The sequence below is a fragment of the Lipotes vexillifer genome, unplaced genomic scaffold (assembly GCF_000442215.2).
Source record: "Lipotes vexillifer unplaced genomic scaffold, Lipotes_vexillifer_v1.1 scaffold1639, whole genome shotgun sequence".
Classification (NCBI taxonomy): domain Eukaryota; kingdom Metazoa; phylum Chordata; class Mammalia; order Artiodactyla; family Lipotidae; genus Lipotes; species Lipotes vexillifer.
In genome coordinates, this window is record NW_006782296.1 from 826,370 (window position 1) to 844,110 (window position 17,741).

A 17,741-nucleotide genomic window follows, 5' to 3' on the forward strand; every position below is an offset into this window, starting at 1 on the left:
GGAAGAGCACAGTTTCAAACATGATACAGGAAACTTCAGTAACAGCAACTCAGCGTGTTTAATATTTTTTTTGTATTCAAAAGATTTACAATTAAATGAGGTGGTGAAAAAAATTAAATAGAAAGCAACAGTTAGTTGCCCTTAGAACAAAAAAATAGTTTCACTTTTAAACTGGTGCTCTGAGGTCCCATTTTCCAGAATGGATTTAACACTGGCTGAGGCAATCAGTAAGCTGTGAAAAGGACTAGTTGCGAAGAAAATTGACTTTAAACTAATTGATCTATGCTGGAGATTTTAAAAAATGTATATTTAATCCACTCATAACCAGCCAAACAAAGCAAAATGGGGCAGACAAGCACTTTACTACCACAGCTGTTTTACATCACAACTTGCGCTGTTTATTGTGATGTAAGCCCACTGAAAAGAGGACTTACCTTATCCGTTGTATACCTTTAGTGAAAAAACACAATGTTTACTTCCCTCATCACTTCACTCAGGCTGGTGTAAACAACTGTTTTTTTATTTTTGTTTTTTTGTTATACACACATATATATTATACCTTTGGGCTAAAAGTTGAGTTTTGTCAGTCTAAATCTGAGATATTACCAAAAACAAATTTGGAAAAAAAAAAAGCGATAAAAGCCATGATCATGACTAGGATTAGTCCAGGAGGAAAAAAAAAAGAAACTTTCCAAAGTGACCAGCAACCACTTGTATCCAGTTGCTCTGTACTTGTGGGATTAATTTGTGTTTCAAAAAGTAATGAAAAACAAATTCAGAAGTTCAATTACTTATCACCAATATCCCATTATTGCTTGTAAACAATAAGAAGGTAATTAGGAACAGTGAAAAAAAATGTTTAATAAAGAACATCTCATGCCAGAAAAGAGAACAAAGTTCTAAAATACAGCCTTCTTTTAGATACTATCAAATACTGCCAGTTAAACAAAATAAAAATGCATTATTACCTGATGCCCAATGGTATAATAAATAAGCAGTGACTGCAATCTTTAGCAAAAGGACCAAATTAAAGACAGGTTATAAAAATGACTTCCTAGGTGCAATATCACTTTCATAACGTCTCAATCAGGGATTTACTGGTAAAAAGAAATGGTCCAATGAAAGAATCGAAAAGAAATGTCAAAGTAATTTTACTTTTTTTTTGATTTGATATCTTTTTCGATTTATCAGAATTTGCTTTGTAAGAATCAAGAAAATTTTGGTATAAATTCATTACCTCTGTAAACCCCTGTTATAAACTCTGCATTAGTACTTTTGCCTTCTAAGGCAGTCAAAGTTTGTTTTAATTTATTTATAGATTGCAGTAGCAAGTGCTAGTGCCCATTATATTGTGGGGAAATCAAGTTTTTACAGTATTAGAATTTAATGTTTTAACTGATTTTTTGTTTTTTGGCAGTTCTAACACAAACAGATATATCCCTTCTTAACATTACCCTTTAATGAACAAGGATCAGACAAGTTGCATAAGGAAAGGAAAGGAAAATGAAAAAGACCAAGCAGAAGGATGAAGGCTACAACAGAGAAATTAAGCCTAACATATTGGTGCACTGATGACAAAAGGAGTAATTCAGTCTGAAAATAAAAAATTACCACTGCTAAGTTTACCATCACCACAACAAGTCCAGGATCATAATGCTGTAAAAAAGAAACACCATTTGTTAGGCAGAAACCATTAGGGTAGGAAACAGGCCTTCTAGCAGGCAGACAGGATGGGGTAAAGTAACAACTGGGCTTTGTCCCTCCCCCAATTTCAGCTGGGGACACAGGAAGGACACTTTGTGCTACTGTGGTTGTTTTCATGCTGGTTGGGTCAGGGTGTGAGATTTTTGTACTGCTACTTGAGAACATGAACAACCTCCTCTAAAATAATGCAGGGGGAGGGGGGAAGGTGAGAGAAAGTGAAAAAATTAGCTCTAGCTTCCAATCTCATTTAACTACTCATTCTGGTAAATCAGTACTCAGGGCCCAAGGTGGGACTTTCTCCTTAAAGAAATAACATCAAAGACAGATCAACTGGACAGTGATCATCAAGTCATTTGCTACACTAAAAGAACTCTAAGAGGATTTGGGGGGTGGAGGGGTTCATCAAGACCTTACTGAAAATATATAATAAGTAAAAGGTCTGGAAAATAACCTTAGATCTTCAGTGCTTGGAAAACTTATGTGCATTTGAGTTCTGTTATGAACGAATAAAACTCTTGCAGGAGCTTTCCTTAGAACTTTTGTTTCCTTTTAATGAAGTCTTCCCAAGTCCGCCAACATCTCTCTTTCTGCACACAACAAAGCCAAGCTTTGAAGAACACCAGTAACTCCAGAGACAGTGGCATCAAAAGGGCTGTCACATTTACAATTAGTCCACTCAGAGGTAACTCACAGAAAACAAACAGTCTGGCTTTAAAAACAATCTGAAGGCAACATTACTGCCTGGGCCAAATAGTAATTTCTTTCATTAGAGGCTCCTGACCAAGGAAAAATCTCACTGGGAAAAGACACTGAACAACACATACAGGAAGAGTTTGCAGCATTTAAAAAAAGAAAAAAATCCCCTTAATTTATTCATTTGTGATCAATGATAAATCCTATCATAGAGCACATCACTGTGGAACATCTGAATAACAACCTATAGTTATGACTTTTCAAAGGGTAGGTAGCAACAGAATGTTTGCTATTATAATATTTCTAGAAAACTCAACTTCTTTTTAAAACAAATTGAATGAAATCCAGGTTCCCTATTTCTTGGTTTCTCTTAACAGGGACAAATATTTCTTAAAATCCATTAAAATAAGAACATTTTGTTGTTTATTTCATTTCAAAGGAGGCAACTTCAACCATAACACTGAATACTTTCCTTAAAAGAAACTGTCCTCTTCAGCCAAAGATCTATATATAGATACTATGACTGTGATCTAGCTAACTGGACAAGGGGAGAAAAAGGAAAGAAAACATACCACATCTAGAATGTTCCAATACCAATGTATTCATGTGATCGGGGAAAAAAATTGATATTCATATTTTCTAAATCAAAACTGTAAATCTATATACAAATATCGAATCATTATGTTGTACACCTGAAACTAAAATAATATTGTATGTCATTCGTACCTCAATTAAAATACTTTTTTAAGGGCTTCCCTGGTGGCGTAGTGGTTAATACGCCTGCCAACGCAGGGGACACGGGTTCGAGCCCTGGTCCGGGAAGATCCCACACGCCGTGGAGCAACCAAGCCCGTGCACCACAGCTACTGATCCTGCGCTCTAGAGCCTGCGAGCCACAACTACTGAAGCCCACGTGCCTAGAGCCTATGCTTTGCAACAAGAGAAGCCACCGCAATGAGAAGCCCGTGCACTGCAACGAAGAGTAGCCCCCGCTCTCAACAACTACGGAAAGCCCGCGCACAGCAATGAAGACCCAACGCAGCCCCCAAAAATCAATTAATTAATTAATTTAAAAAAATTTTTTTAAGAGATGGGAAAAACTTTAAATGATGTTTCATTAACCAAACAGTATTGTACATTCTATATTTTAGAAGGTAGGCATACTTCTACAACGACAAACATGCTAAAATGTTCCCATATTCATCTCTTGCTAAAATGTGATGGTAGTATAACTTATCATAACTGAAGAGAGAATAAAGCTAAATACCAAAATCCACTGATTGCTTACAGCCACACTGTTTCTGAGAATAATCCCTCATATTAATCAGTTTTGATTTTGAAACACTTAAGGATATACCAATCTACAAAACTGGCCCAAAGAACTGGACTGTGAAGAAATAATTTTTTTTTCTACAAACACTATTTTTTTATTTTATTTTTTAAACTTCTTTATTTATTTTTGGCTGTGTTGGGTCTTCGTTTCTGTGTGAGGGCTTTCTCTAGCTGCGGCAAGAGGGGGCCACTCTTCATCGCGGTGCGCGGGCCTTTCACCGTCGCGGCCTCTCCTGTTGCGGAGCACAGGCTCCAGACGCGCAGACTCAGTAGTTGTGGCTCACGGGCCCAGCTGCTCCGTGGCATGTGGGATCTTCCCAGACCAGGGCTCGAACCCGTGTCCCCTGCATTGGCAGGCAGACTCTCAACCACTGCCACCAGGGAAGCCCTATTTTTAAATTTTTTTAAAGATTTTTTTTTGATGTGGACCATTTTTAAAGTCTTTATTGAATTTGTTACAATACTGCTTCTGTTTTATGTTTTTTGGCTGTGAGGCACGTGGGGTCTTAGCTCCCCCACCAGGGATCGAACCCGCACCCTGTGCAGTGGAAGGCGAAGTCTTAACCACTGGACCGCCAGGGAAGGCCGACAAACACTATTTTTAAACAAACTAACTCCAGGAATAGAACAACTGGGAAGAAAATATTAAAGGACAACCACAATCTGGTAATCAGCACACTTCAGAAACAGAAGACACGTGACTTCTCCACAGAAATAAATTAGAAATGAAGAAGCTTCTGAAGTGATTAAAACACTAGTTGGATATCAACAGAGGTAAGAACACCCAATTTACCTCAGCTGCCTTTTCCTTTACTGAGATTCACTCAACACTTACTGAGTTGCTACTATATACCAAGTACTCTTGGAAGGCTTTGGGCATATGGCAGTGATTAAAACAAAGTCCCACACCCCCAAGAATTACCTATAATTAGGCAAAATAATCTTACCAATATAAACTTCTGGCATGGGGGTGGGGCGGGAAGAACACTTGTGGAGCCAATGCACATATGGTTCAAAAAGTTTTTAAATGTCTAATGTCTTTTAAAGATGTCTAAAACTGTTTTTAAAGACTGACCCCAATAAAGCAGAAGTAAATATAAATGCCATCAAAAATAACACAACATTGTAAAGCAACTATACTTCAATAAAAATTAAAAAAAAAAAAGCCATCAGAAAGTCACAAAATCTACTTCCAAAGGGCCACTAAACTAATAAAAGCCAAGAACCTCACCTGACATCTTTAAATCTATTTCATACTTTAAGCAACTCAAATACATATGTGAAAATCAAGAATAATACAAAATTAGGATGGTGACTATTCTCTGATTTGCAAAACTATTCAAAATAAGACTCTATAGCAAGCTATGTTAGTGTGTTTAAATATAATTTCATTTACTAAAACAGTGATTAGATACTAGATACTACTTTCAGAAATATTTCCTGGGTAAAAAGTGGTATGTTTATTTCCAAATCAAAGCTTCACTTTTGCAAATTTCTCCTGAAAATAATAGTCTTCAGTAGCGTAAGAACAATGATTACTTTCAGCATCATTTAGATATTTTTTACTTAGGAAACATCAAGCATATTAATTATTCCCTATAGAGTTTCTAAGGTTATTTTTTTTTAAAGGCTTCCTACTCAAAAGAGAATCCAAATTCTCTAGCACTACAAAAAATAACTATATTCTTGTCACAGCCTGTTTAATGATCTATACAACAACCAGGTTATTTTGATTTAGAAACACAGTTGTTTTTCTAAAAGCACAGTTGTTTAACTGTGACCAAAAGATCCTTCCATCTTCCCAAAGTATCAGAGCTGCCTTCTAGGATAAAATAGTTCAATTTTAATCATATAATCTAATATATTAATAAACAGGGACAGAGAAAGGGCAAAATAAATTATAAATTAAAATAAAGTGTTAGAATGTTAAGCCTGGAAAAGATATCTCATTCAGGGGTGACATGAGATACTCAAGCCCTCAGCAGAGGTAATAAAGGGAATGCCTGAGGTACCATAAATTAAAAAAAAAAAAAAAAAGTCACCTAAAGGAAATCATACTTTCACTCCAAATTTAGCTTAAATCACATCAACTCACTGAACACTGCCTGCTTCATGCTAACCGTTTGGTAAGATAAAATCAATTTATTTTTTAAATGAGAAAACCAATTTAGTAAATAAATTTCAGGGTAAAATAATCTAAAATATGAGGCATAGGGGGAGAAGGCAAAACAATTTTAGGTCCTTAGTTTTTAAAAAATGGGGAACACTTCTGTGCCCCGAGTTTTACTTATGTTTATATCCTGAATAACTGACACAGTATCTGGGACACTGTGAGGCACGTGGGGTCTTAGCTCCCCCACCAGGGATCGAACCCGCACCCTGTGCAGTGGAAGGCGAAGTCTTAACCACTGGACCGCCAGGGAAGGCCGACAAACACTATTTTTAAACAAACTAACTCCAGGAATAGAACAACTGGGAAGAAAATATTAAAGGACAACCACAATCTGGTAATCAGCACACTTCAGAAACAGAAGACACGTGACTTCTCCACAGAAATAAATTAGAAATGAAGAAGCTTCTGAAGTGATTAAAACACTAGTTGGATATCAACAGAGGTAAGAACACCCAATTTACCTCAGCTGCCTTTTCCTTTACTGAGATTCACTCAACACTTACTGAGTTGCTACTATATACCAAGTACTCTTGGAAGGCTTTGGGCATATGGCAGTGATTAAAACAAAGTCCCACACCCCCAAGAATTACCTATAATTAGGCAAAATAATCTTACCAATATAAACTTCTGGCATGGGGGTGGGGCGGGAAGAACACTTGTGGAGCCAATGCACATATGGTTCAAAAAGTTTTTAAATGTCTAATGTCTTTTAAAGATGTCTAAAACTGTTTTTAAAGACTGACCCCAATAAAGCAGAAGTAAATATAAATGCCATCAAAAATAACACAACATTGTAAAGCAACTATACTTCAATAAAAATTAAAAAAAAAAAAGCCATCAGAAAGTCACAAAATCTACTTCCAAAGGGCCACTAAACTAATAAAAGCCAAGAACCTCACCTGACATCTTTAAATCTATTTCATACTTTAAGCAACTCAAATACATATGTGAAAATCAAGAATAATACAAAATTAGGATGGTGACTATTCTCTGATTTGCAAAACTATTCAAAATAAGACTCTATAGCAAGCTATGTTAGTGTGTTTAAATATAATTTCATTTACTAAAACAGTGATTAGATACTAGATACTACTTTCAGAAATATTTCCTGGGTAAAAAGTGGTATGTTTATTTCCAAATCAAAGCTTCACTTTTGCAAATTTCTCCTGAAAATAATAGTCTTCAGTAGCGTAAGAACAATGATTACTTTCAGCATCATTTAGATATTTTTTACTTAGGAAACATCAAGCATATTAATTATTCCCTATAGAGTTTCTAAGGTTATTTTTTTTTAAAGGCTTCCTACTCAAAAGAGAATCCAAATTCTCTAGCACTACAAAAAATAACTATATTCTTGTCACAGCCTGTTTAATGATCTATACAACAACCAGGTTATTTTGATTTAGAAACACAGTTGTTTTTCTAAAAGCACAGTTGTTTAACTGTGACCAAAAGATCCTTCCATCTTCCCAAAGTATCAGAGCTGCCTTCTAGGATAAAATAGTTCAATTTTAATCATATAATCTAATATATTAATAAACAGGGACAGAGAAAGGGCAAAATAAATTATAAATTAAAATAAAGTGTTAGAATGTTAAGCCTGGAAAAGATATCTCATTCAGGGGTGACATGAGATACTCAAGCCCTCAGCAGAGGTAATAAAGGGAATGCCTGAGGTACCATAAATTAAAAAAAAAAAAAAAAAGTCACCTAAAGGAAATCATACTTTCACTCCAAATTTAGCTTAAATCACATCAACTCACTGAACACTGCCTGCTTCATGCTAACCGTTTGGTAAGATAAAATCAATTTATTTTTTAAATGAGAAAACCAATTTAGTAAATAAATTTCAGGGTAAAATAATCTAAAATATGAGGCATAGGGGGAGAAGGCAAAACAATTTTAGGTCCTTAGTTTTTAAAAAATGGGGAACACTTCTGTGCCCCGAGTTTTACTTATGTTTATATCCTGAATAACTGACACAGTATCTGGGACATAATTTGATATAACAAATTAAAAAGCATTTGTTGACTCAAGAGAATGAACATGTTCATAGTGGGTCTCACCTTGTTCAGGTATAAATAAATATTTAGTCATCACAGTGCTTTCTGCTTGATGCCACAAGATACTGATGATTTAAGTGTCTTGTAATCAAGGAACCATTTTATCAAACAGAAGATATATGCTATATTATACAGGTTACCATATCTCAAAAAATATATAAGCTAATATAAAGAAATAGTTGAGTTTTGCATTACTATTCATTACAACCTTGTTCAATTTCTTTTATCTATCATCACTCATTAGCAGACAAGAAGAAGCAGGCACCAAATGTTTAAGGAGTTAGACTTAATGGTCTCTAAGGTTCACTTCAATTCTTTAGTTTGAAGAGTAGAAAATATGTGGGGGAGTTATGTAGACAGTAGCCAGTCCTATGGTATTGTAATAATCCAACAATCCAATGCCTTCTTAGAGTTGTTAAGTACTTTTGATTTAGAAACACAGTTGTTTTTCTAAAAGCACAGTTGTTTAACTGTGACCAAAAGATCCTTCCATCTTCCCAAAGTATCAGAGCTGCCTTCTAGGATAAAATAGTTCAATTTTAATCATATAATCTAATATATTAATAAACAGGGACAGAGAAGGGGCAAAATAAGTTATAAATTAAAATAAAGTGTTAGAATGTTAAGCCTGGAAAAGATATCTCATTCAGGGGTGACATGAGATACTATTGGTTAAGGACTTCCATTAACTACACTGAGAATTTCTTAATATTCCAGGATCACTCTATAACCCCAAAAGACCTTCTAGCTTCATTTAGATTGCTCTTCCTTTACTCTACACATCAACCCCCTCCTCAACTCATCTTTAATTATTTTCTTTCTATATTTTTCTAGGTAGTCCCTAAAAACGCTGGCTACAAAAACTCAGTTCTCCAATAAGAGAATTTCTAAACACTTGTGTGACTTTTGACAATCAGCACATGAGTCTCAGCAGCCTCTCCTGCAAAATGGAGATATTATCCTCACTTTCAGGACTGGCATGTAGATCAAAAGAAACAACAAACAGAAGATGCTTTGTAAACCCTAACGTTTCACTATAAATCACCATACAGGATGCTGTTGAGCTCTTAACACTGTCATCTTCTTAAGGCCTCAGAAAATTTAAAAATCAGTTTGTTCTTTCATTTCCAAAACTGGCAATAAGTACCTTAAAATTGCCCTGATTGCCAAGCTGATTCTGCTACACACTAAAGTTTGAGAATCATAAGTCTAATGGAAAAAGTACTGGTGTAGAGGTCAGAAGACTTACAAACATAGCTACTATCCTCAGCAGTTTGACCATGGATAAACACTTAAGTTTCTCAATCTATTAAGTGGCACTATCTCCGCTCCATGTATTAGAGAGGAAAATGAGATAGGATACAGGTATAAAACTTATATACCATCATGTTTAATTTCCCCAAATCTTTTAAAAATTTGGGTATACTGAGGTTATAACAAGGTCACACCACTTACTAGTTGCAGAGCTTGAATTTAAACCCAGGTCAAATTTCAAATGAGATCATGAAGTGGTAACCTGTGGATCAAATATGGGCCTTGAACATGTTTTGTTTATCTCAGATTATTTTAAACTTTGAGCCAACGTTTATCAATTAGTAAATGTCACCAAAATATCTGGATTTCTGGTTTCTTTTTTAAAAAATTCAGGTCTGGCAATACCTGAGACTATGTTCTTACATGGTAACAATGAGCATGAGCTAGCTGAGTGGCAGTTATCCTCTCTAGACATGGCACAATTCACACTACTTCCTACTGTCTCACACTCAGTGGGCTTCAAATGCGTATGTTACCACCTGGCCCCAACAGGCACCACAGTTTGCAATTCCTACTCCTGAGACTGTCCTTTGTTCCTTCCTTCTGAGCTCCCACTAGATTTTCTCTGTAACTCTCATTTGGTAGCTATCTACTTCACAGGTTTGGAAAGACTCAGAGAGATAGAAAAGACTGAATTTAAAACTAATAAACTACATTTATAAATGAAAGATAATATTATTTTGTTTCCTTTTCTAAATGTACAATCCCATTACTTCAAACGTTGGTAGCTATTTTTAATAAACAATTTTTAGCTTTTTTATTAAAATATATTTCTCACAAGACATACTTTTAACTTTGTGTTCTTATCATGTTTACATTTGGTCCTACTTTTAAATACCAGTGTTTCTTATGGAAGAATGTGGAGATTCCACGTATCAACTAACAAGTATAGTTGGGCAAATATTGATATAGTTGTTTGCTTCCTTATTCACACAATATGAGATTTTTCACTTGTTAAATCATTCAAGAAATAAGTTGAAATTCTAAGTTAGGTTGTTCAATTCTCTATTAAGCCCCCACTGTACCTTTAACTTCACAATTATGATATTATAATGCATTGCATTACATTTATTTGTTACATTCGTGTCTATATTAGACATGAGCCTCTGGAGGGCAGAGGTTCTATCTTATTCATTCTTCAACTCTTTAAGACTTACTACAGATCTGCACATTCTAAGGATTCAATAACTGTGTGCAGAATAAAAAACATGAAAAGCAACAGAGAACACATAAATGCCTAGCAATTATTATCCTTTAGGAGTTTATAGTCTAATGAGAGTTAAGAGACACATAAACACAAATTATACAAGGTAGAATATTTAAAATGCCACAGGAGAGAAATATAAAGTATAAGAAAAAATAAACGAGGAAATTATAGTATGAGACAGAAATTACAGTATTTTCTTTTTCCCTGGAGATCAATTACCAACCATCCTTAAAAATGTGGCCTAGGGGGCTTCCCTGGTGGCACAGTGGTTGAGAATCTGCCTGCCAATGTAGGGGACACGGGTTCGAGCGCTGATCTGGGAGGATCCCACATACCGCGGAGCAACTGTGCCCGTGAGCCACAACTACTGAGCCTGCGCATCTGGAGCCTGTGCTCCACAACGGGAGAGGCCCGCGCACTGTGATGAAGAGTGGCCATGGTTGCCGCAACTGGAGAAAGCCCTTGCACAGAAACGAAGACCCAACACAGACAAAAATAAATTAATTAATTAAAAAAAAAAAATGTGGCCAAGGTTCTTACCACGCAACCTAGTCTCAAGTTTCTAGTGAATTTATACAAATTTATATTTATCATAAACATATATGACCACTTCAAGTGCCCTAAGAAAAAATATCACATTCAAAGCTATCTCCAATTTTTTCAGCCAGAATAACTATTGTATATTTCTTTTCAATTCTGCAGTACTTTATTTCTCACCACCATCACACATTTCTCCAGGAGACAGAAGTAACCCACCACACAGCACTGAAGTACATTATAGATAGCATACTGATTAAAAGCATAGGTTTTGGCAACATGATTCTACCACTTATGCTGTAAGATCCTGGGCAAAGTATTCCTTAGAATGTCCATTTCCCCATCTGTAAAGCAGGAATACCTACCGCAGAGAGGATTTAAATTAGACTATACATGTGCAAGCACTCTGTAAACACTTAATAAATGCTATTATAAAGGATTAATACTAAACCCAGTGAACAAAGGCTTGCTAGTAAGACACATGCATGAATTGACTGTACTTTATGGTTTGTAGTTGATTTGTTTTATCATCTTTCATAACTATACTTTCCTTTCCAGTTCCATTGCTATCACTCTATTCTATGCCCTTATCAACTCATACCTAGACAGCTTTCTAAATGGTTTTACATCTTCATCTTCAGACATACTTTGGCTAGACCAGTATTTAACTTCTACCACCAATGTCCTCATTGCTGTAATGGAAAGAACAATAGATCACAAATCAGAGAATTGGGGACTGGGTTTCAGCACTTTGGAACCCTAAACCTAAATTTCTTCATCTGTAAAATGAATATCAGATTAAATTAGCTTTAATATTTCTTCTTGCTATAAAACTCTATACCTCTCTTCTAATCAAAAACTGCCTTTGGCTTACAAAATAAAGTTCCAAATTGGAGCAGCATTAAAGGCTTCCACATTCAGTGTGGTAGTTAAGAGCATGGGTTTTGGAGTCAGAAAGACGAAGGTTTGTATTTTGATACTGTCATTTACTGGTAGCTTATTCTTGAGCAATTTGCTCAACTTCTCTAAGCCTCAGTTTCTTCCTCTGCAAAACGGGATTAACAATAATTATCTCATAGACTTGCTTTAAGAATTAAATGAGATATCTGTTAAGTGCCTAGGACATAAATAGTCAGTAATATTAGATTTGTGCCTATGTGAACCAATTTCCCATTACTGCCTTCTAGTTATGGTTTCCAGACTGCTCCTGGAGACCTAGAACCCTGCTTCAAACAAACAATTGTGGTTTTTTCCACCCTCTCTTTTATACATTAAGGTTCAACATTTAAAAAATATGTAATTTGAGAGGTTCTTCTGCTTTTAAAATGTATGAAATGCACTGCCCTATGGACATTCTCTGCTCCAGCCAGCTAGGCCTACTCTTTGCCAACTGTTATCACTTTGTATACATCAGTTATCTCCTTTCTTCCGAAATACCTATTCCTCCCTCCTCAAGACTTCATTGCGAAGTCTTCCCTAGTCATTCATCCTTACAGAATTTATTCTTCAGCTTTCTTCCACTTATCTCCTAAAATAAATGGCAAACTCTATGAGAGTAAGGGCGGTATCTTATAATGTCATGTATATTCTTTATTATGGTCTCTAGAACATAGTATTTAATAAAAGTGCAACTAATTCCATGTAATTCTTCACCAGCGATTGCCTCTTTTAAAGTAATCTACCTTGATAATGTGCAAACTGCTTCTATAACTAGTTCACCCATTTCTTAGAAAAAAAGTACTAGAACGATAAAATAGCCTTTTATACTTATCTGTTCTAAATCTTCATTAGTAAAATCTGCTACTTCCTTTCTGGTTATTTTGCTGTGAACTTAACATATATTTCATGTCTTCTGATTAAATAACGCCTTAACATATAGTTAATGTCTGTCTTTTTTTTTTTTTTTTTTTTTTTTTTTGCAGTATGTGGGCCTCTCACTGTTGTGGCCTCTCCCGTTGCGGAGCACAGGCTCCGGACGCGCAGGCTCAGCGGCCATGGCTCACGGGCCCAGCCGCTCCGCAGCATGTGGGATCTTCCCGGACCGGGGCACGAACCCGTGTCCACTGCATCGGCAGGCGGACTCTCAACCACTGCGCCACCAGGGAAGCCCGTTAATGTCTGTCTTTAAATGTGACGATCCCTATACTGAAAAACAAGCAGTCTATATGGCATCTGAATTCACCATTTCCCTTTTTCCACTCCCCCAATCCCTTTTCCTTTCTAGTCTAGCCCTAAAACCTAGACTTCTTACTACAGACTGACAATTCTGACTAATTTTGTTTACTAACTGGGTTCATCTCTTTTGTTTATATTAACTAAATTCCATTAAGATAGTCAGAGGTTGTACAGAATCTGTATCTTACTAAATTTGATACATGAATTATTAAAATTATGCTTACCTTTGGCAATGTATAAAGACTGCCTAGCTCATTTAATCAGCAGGGAACAGAGGCCATTATAGCTACAGGTTCCTTCAGCTAGACCAGCAACAAGTATAACTAAGCCTTTCTGACAATCCATACTCTTTTGATTTGGGGGAACTACATGTCTGCTGTCCCCCTCAAACCTACTCTTATTTTCAGTTATCAGATTTTTCTGAGAAGGGAAAAGATATAAATGTATTGGGTTGGCCAAAAAGTTCCTTGGCTTTTACAGTAAAAATAAAAGACAAATTTTTCATTTTCACCAAGAACTATATTGAACAACGTATTCACCCTTTTGTTCCACTACCTTCTGCCATTTTCCAGGCAACTTCATAATTCCACCTTCCCAAAACCTTTTTTTAAATTAATTAATTTTTTATTTATCTTTGGCTGCATTGGGTCTCCACCGCTGCACACAGGCTCTCTCTAGCTGTGGCGAGCAGGGGGCCACTCCTCGTTGAGGTGCACGGGCTCTAGGCTTGCGGGCTTCAGCAGTTGTGGCACGTGGCTCAGTAGCTGTGGCTCACGGGCTCCAGAGCGCAGGCTCAGTAGCTGCGGCGCACGGGCCCAAGCCGCTCCGCAGCACGTGGGATCTCCCCAGACCAGGGCCCGAACCCGTGTCCCCTGCACAGGCAGGCGGATTCCCAACCACTGCACCACCAGGGAAGCCCTTCCCAAAACGTTTTATCTTTTTGAGCAAAGAACTGTTCCAGGTGTCTTTTACAGTTTTCCAGGGAAATCAAATTTTTTCCATTAAGAGAATTTTGTGAAGACCAAAATAAATGGAAATCCGAAGGTGCAATGTCTGGTGAATATGACGGATAAATCAGAACTTCCCAGCCAAGCTGTAACAGTTTTAACCTGGTCGTGAAAGAAACATGTGGTCTTGTGTTATCCTGATGGAAGATTATGAGTTTTCTGTTGACCAATGCTGGACACTTTTCATTGAGTGCTGCTTTCAGTTGGTTTAACTGGGAGCAGTAGTTGCTGGAATTAATTGTGTGGTTTTGCAGAAAGAGCTCATAATAGAGGACTCCCTTCCAATCCCACCATATACACAACATCACCTTCTCTGGATGAAGACCGGCCTTTGGTGTGGTTCGTGGTGGTTCATTTCCCTTGCCCCACGATCTCTTCCATTCCACATTATTGTACAGTATCCACTTTTCATCACCCGTCACAGTTTGTTTTAAAAACGGTACATTTTCATTACGTTTCAGTGGAGAATTGCATGTGGAAATATGGTCAATAACGTTTTTTTCGCTTAACTTATGTGGAACCCAAACATCAAAGCTATTAACATAACCAAGCTGCTGCAAATGATTTTCAATGCTTGATGTGGATATTTTGAGTATGTTGGCTATCTCCAGCATGGTATAATGTTGATTGTTCTCAATTAATGTCTCGATTTGATCGATATCAACTTCAACTTATCTACCCAACCATGGAGCATCGTCCAGCGAGAAATCTCCAGCACAAAACTTCGCAAACCACTTCTGACACATTTGATCAGTCACAGGACCTTCTCCATAGAGAGCACAGATCTTTTTTTGTGTTTCAGTTGCATTTCTACTTTTCTTGAAATAATAAAGCATAATATGCCAAAAATGTTGCTTTTTTCCCATCTTCAATATTAAAATGGCTACACAAACATTCACCAATTTTGTTAAGTTTTTGTTTAAACGCACGCTGATATGACAGCTGTCACAATACAATCTAACAAAACTGTTTCAAATGAGGTTAAAGACAACTAAGCACTACTAGAGCCATCTTACGGGAAAAAAATGAACAAACCTTTTGGCAAACCCAACAGAAACAGTGATTTCAAAGTTAGGCTTATATTCAAATGGCAGAGACTCAGTAGTTGTATGACCTTTCCAAAACTATTTCTTCAGTTATAAAATGAGCATACTAATATGTATTTCATTAAGTAGGACATGCAGAACGTTTAGATTCTAGATTTGGCACATAATACATACTGAGTTAGGTGCTATTTCCTTTTCCCAAAGAAAAACAAATTTCAAAGGGAAACTAAGGTAGAAGGACAACTCAGCTTTTACAAAGATGCTATCCAGAAAATTTATCTATGTTATCAAAATATTAAAGGAAAGCTATTTTCTCCTCAGCCAAAGAATGACTTTTCTTAGGAAGTTAGGTTTTAAAGATCAACGTTCTAATTTAACAATAAAGTCTAAATTGTAACCACATATTTCTATTGTATTGAATTCAAATCTAGTTTTTCTTCAGTCAAAAAATGTAGTAGAAGCATTGTTGGGGCTCAGCTAATGCAGGGTTTACCCAACTACATTAACCATTTGTTCGCTAACTGAAACTAGAGTGGGAGGAGAGACACGTACATAAAACCAAAGAAACCAACTCTACTCTGCTTTGATTCTGCCTATTCTAAGTCTTTTTCAAACTAATTATTTTCTATATTTTTAATAGTAATACAAGTATATCATGTCAAATTTTTAAAGAATACAGTAAAAAGCAACCCACTTTCCCTTCATAGTCTGCCTTAACAAAGATTTTTTTCTGCATAGTCAAGCAAATAAAAAATAAATATACAGGCATACCCCACAGAATGTACCCTTTTAATATCACAGTTAAATGCCTCAGTTCATCTTTCTTGACACATTTTCCAGCCAATGGTTTCATACTGTAAAATTTTTATCTTTCAATCTCAAAAATCTAATTCAACATTTTAAGGAAAAGACAAGTGAGAAATCTGGAGATACATCCACATACAACTTGTAGGACTTCGGGAAAGCTGCTTAAGTATCAACAAAAGGTATGGACATGTTACTACACAGAAAGCAACTGTTAACAACCATAGTAATTATCTGGTAATCAGGAAGAAATGTTTAAGTATTTTATACCTTAATTTTTTAAAAAAATTCATAAACAGCCAGCTATGTTTTAGAAATTGGTTAGGGGTTGGGTTGATGTGTAAGCCATTTAAAATAATGGTAAATAGGTTCCCAAGTAGGGTTTTCATACAGAAGATCTGATTTTCAGGAACAAAATAGTGATTTTTAAGCAGGAGGTATATATCTATCTATCTGCCCACGTATACATGTATATGATATATATCATTTAACACAAGTGGTAGTTTACTAAAATACACACTATTCTGCACCTTGCTTCTTTACTTAATGTATCTTGGAAATTGTTCTATACATATTGAGTACATATGAAACTAACTCAATCCTTTTAAAGCTGCATGGTTTCCCTTTACCCATTTTAGTATCCTATTTCTTCAAATCTAAAATGCCATTAGGGCTCCCCTGGTGGCGCAGTGGTTAAGAATCCACCTACCAGTGCAGGGGACATGGGTTCGAGCCCTGGTCTGGGAAGAATCCCACATGCCGCTAAGCAACTGGACCCGTGTGCCACAACTACTGAGCCTGTGCTCTAGAGCCCACGAGCCACAACTACTGAGCCCACGCACCACAACTACTGAAGCCCATGTGCCTAGAGCCCATGCTCCGCAACAAGAGAAGCCACCGCGATGAGAGGCCCACGCACCGCAACAAAGAAAAGCACCCACTCGCCACAACTAGAGAAAGCCCGTGCGCAGCAGTGAAGACCCAATGCAGCCAAAAATAAATTAAATTAATTAAAAAATTTAAATGCCATTAACCGTAAAACAGTTTTATGTCCACTAAGAAATTTTAAAAGCTGCCAATTATAACTATAAATGCCATTAATAAGGTGTATCTGATTTTATCTTTATTAAAATATGAAAAACTGTCTTAGAATCAAGGAAATATGGTAGACTATTTCTAATCTATCACAGTGATATAATGAGTAACTTCAATCATACATTATTTTGTGCATTTCATGAATAAGTTAAAGATAGATAGAAACAGAATTGCTGGATCTAAGGATACATGTATTTTAATCTTTAAGTAATTTAAATTGTTCTCCACAGTGGTTTTATCAGTTTAGTCTCACTGGCTATAATGTAAGAACCTTTTCTCAAAAATCTGACCAGGCTCATCTTTTTTTTAAGCCTTTTCCAAGCCAACAAGTGAAAAATGATATCTCATAGTTTAATATGCATTATCTCTAATATGAAAAGGATTGAGAATATTTTCAAACACCTAAAGGTCATTTGCATTACTTTTCTGTAAACAGTGCTCATATCGTTTCTCCCTTTCTATTTAGGTTATAAGTCTTTTACAAACTGATGATAAATACATAAGGAAATCTGTCCTTTGTCTGTAATGAAATATTACAGATACATCCCCCAGTTTGTTTTTTTCTTGTTCTGGTTTTTTACCTTATTTATG

At 36.2% G+C, this 17,741-nt stretch overlaps 1 protein-coding gene across 2 annotated transcripts in view; it reads right to left on the minus strand.

The window, feature by feature from the left end:
* The window catches only part of GPATCH8 (G-patch domain containing 8), a 99,788-nt gene that overhangs the window by 43,674 nt on the left and 38,373 nt on the right, over positions 1–17,741 (minus strand). The gene's annotated exons all lie outside the window — the stretch shown is intronic.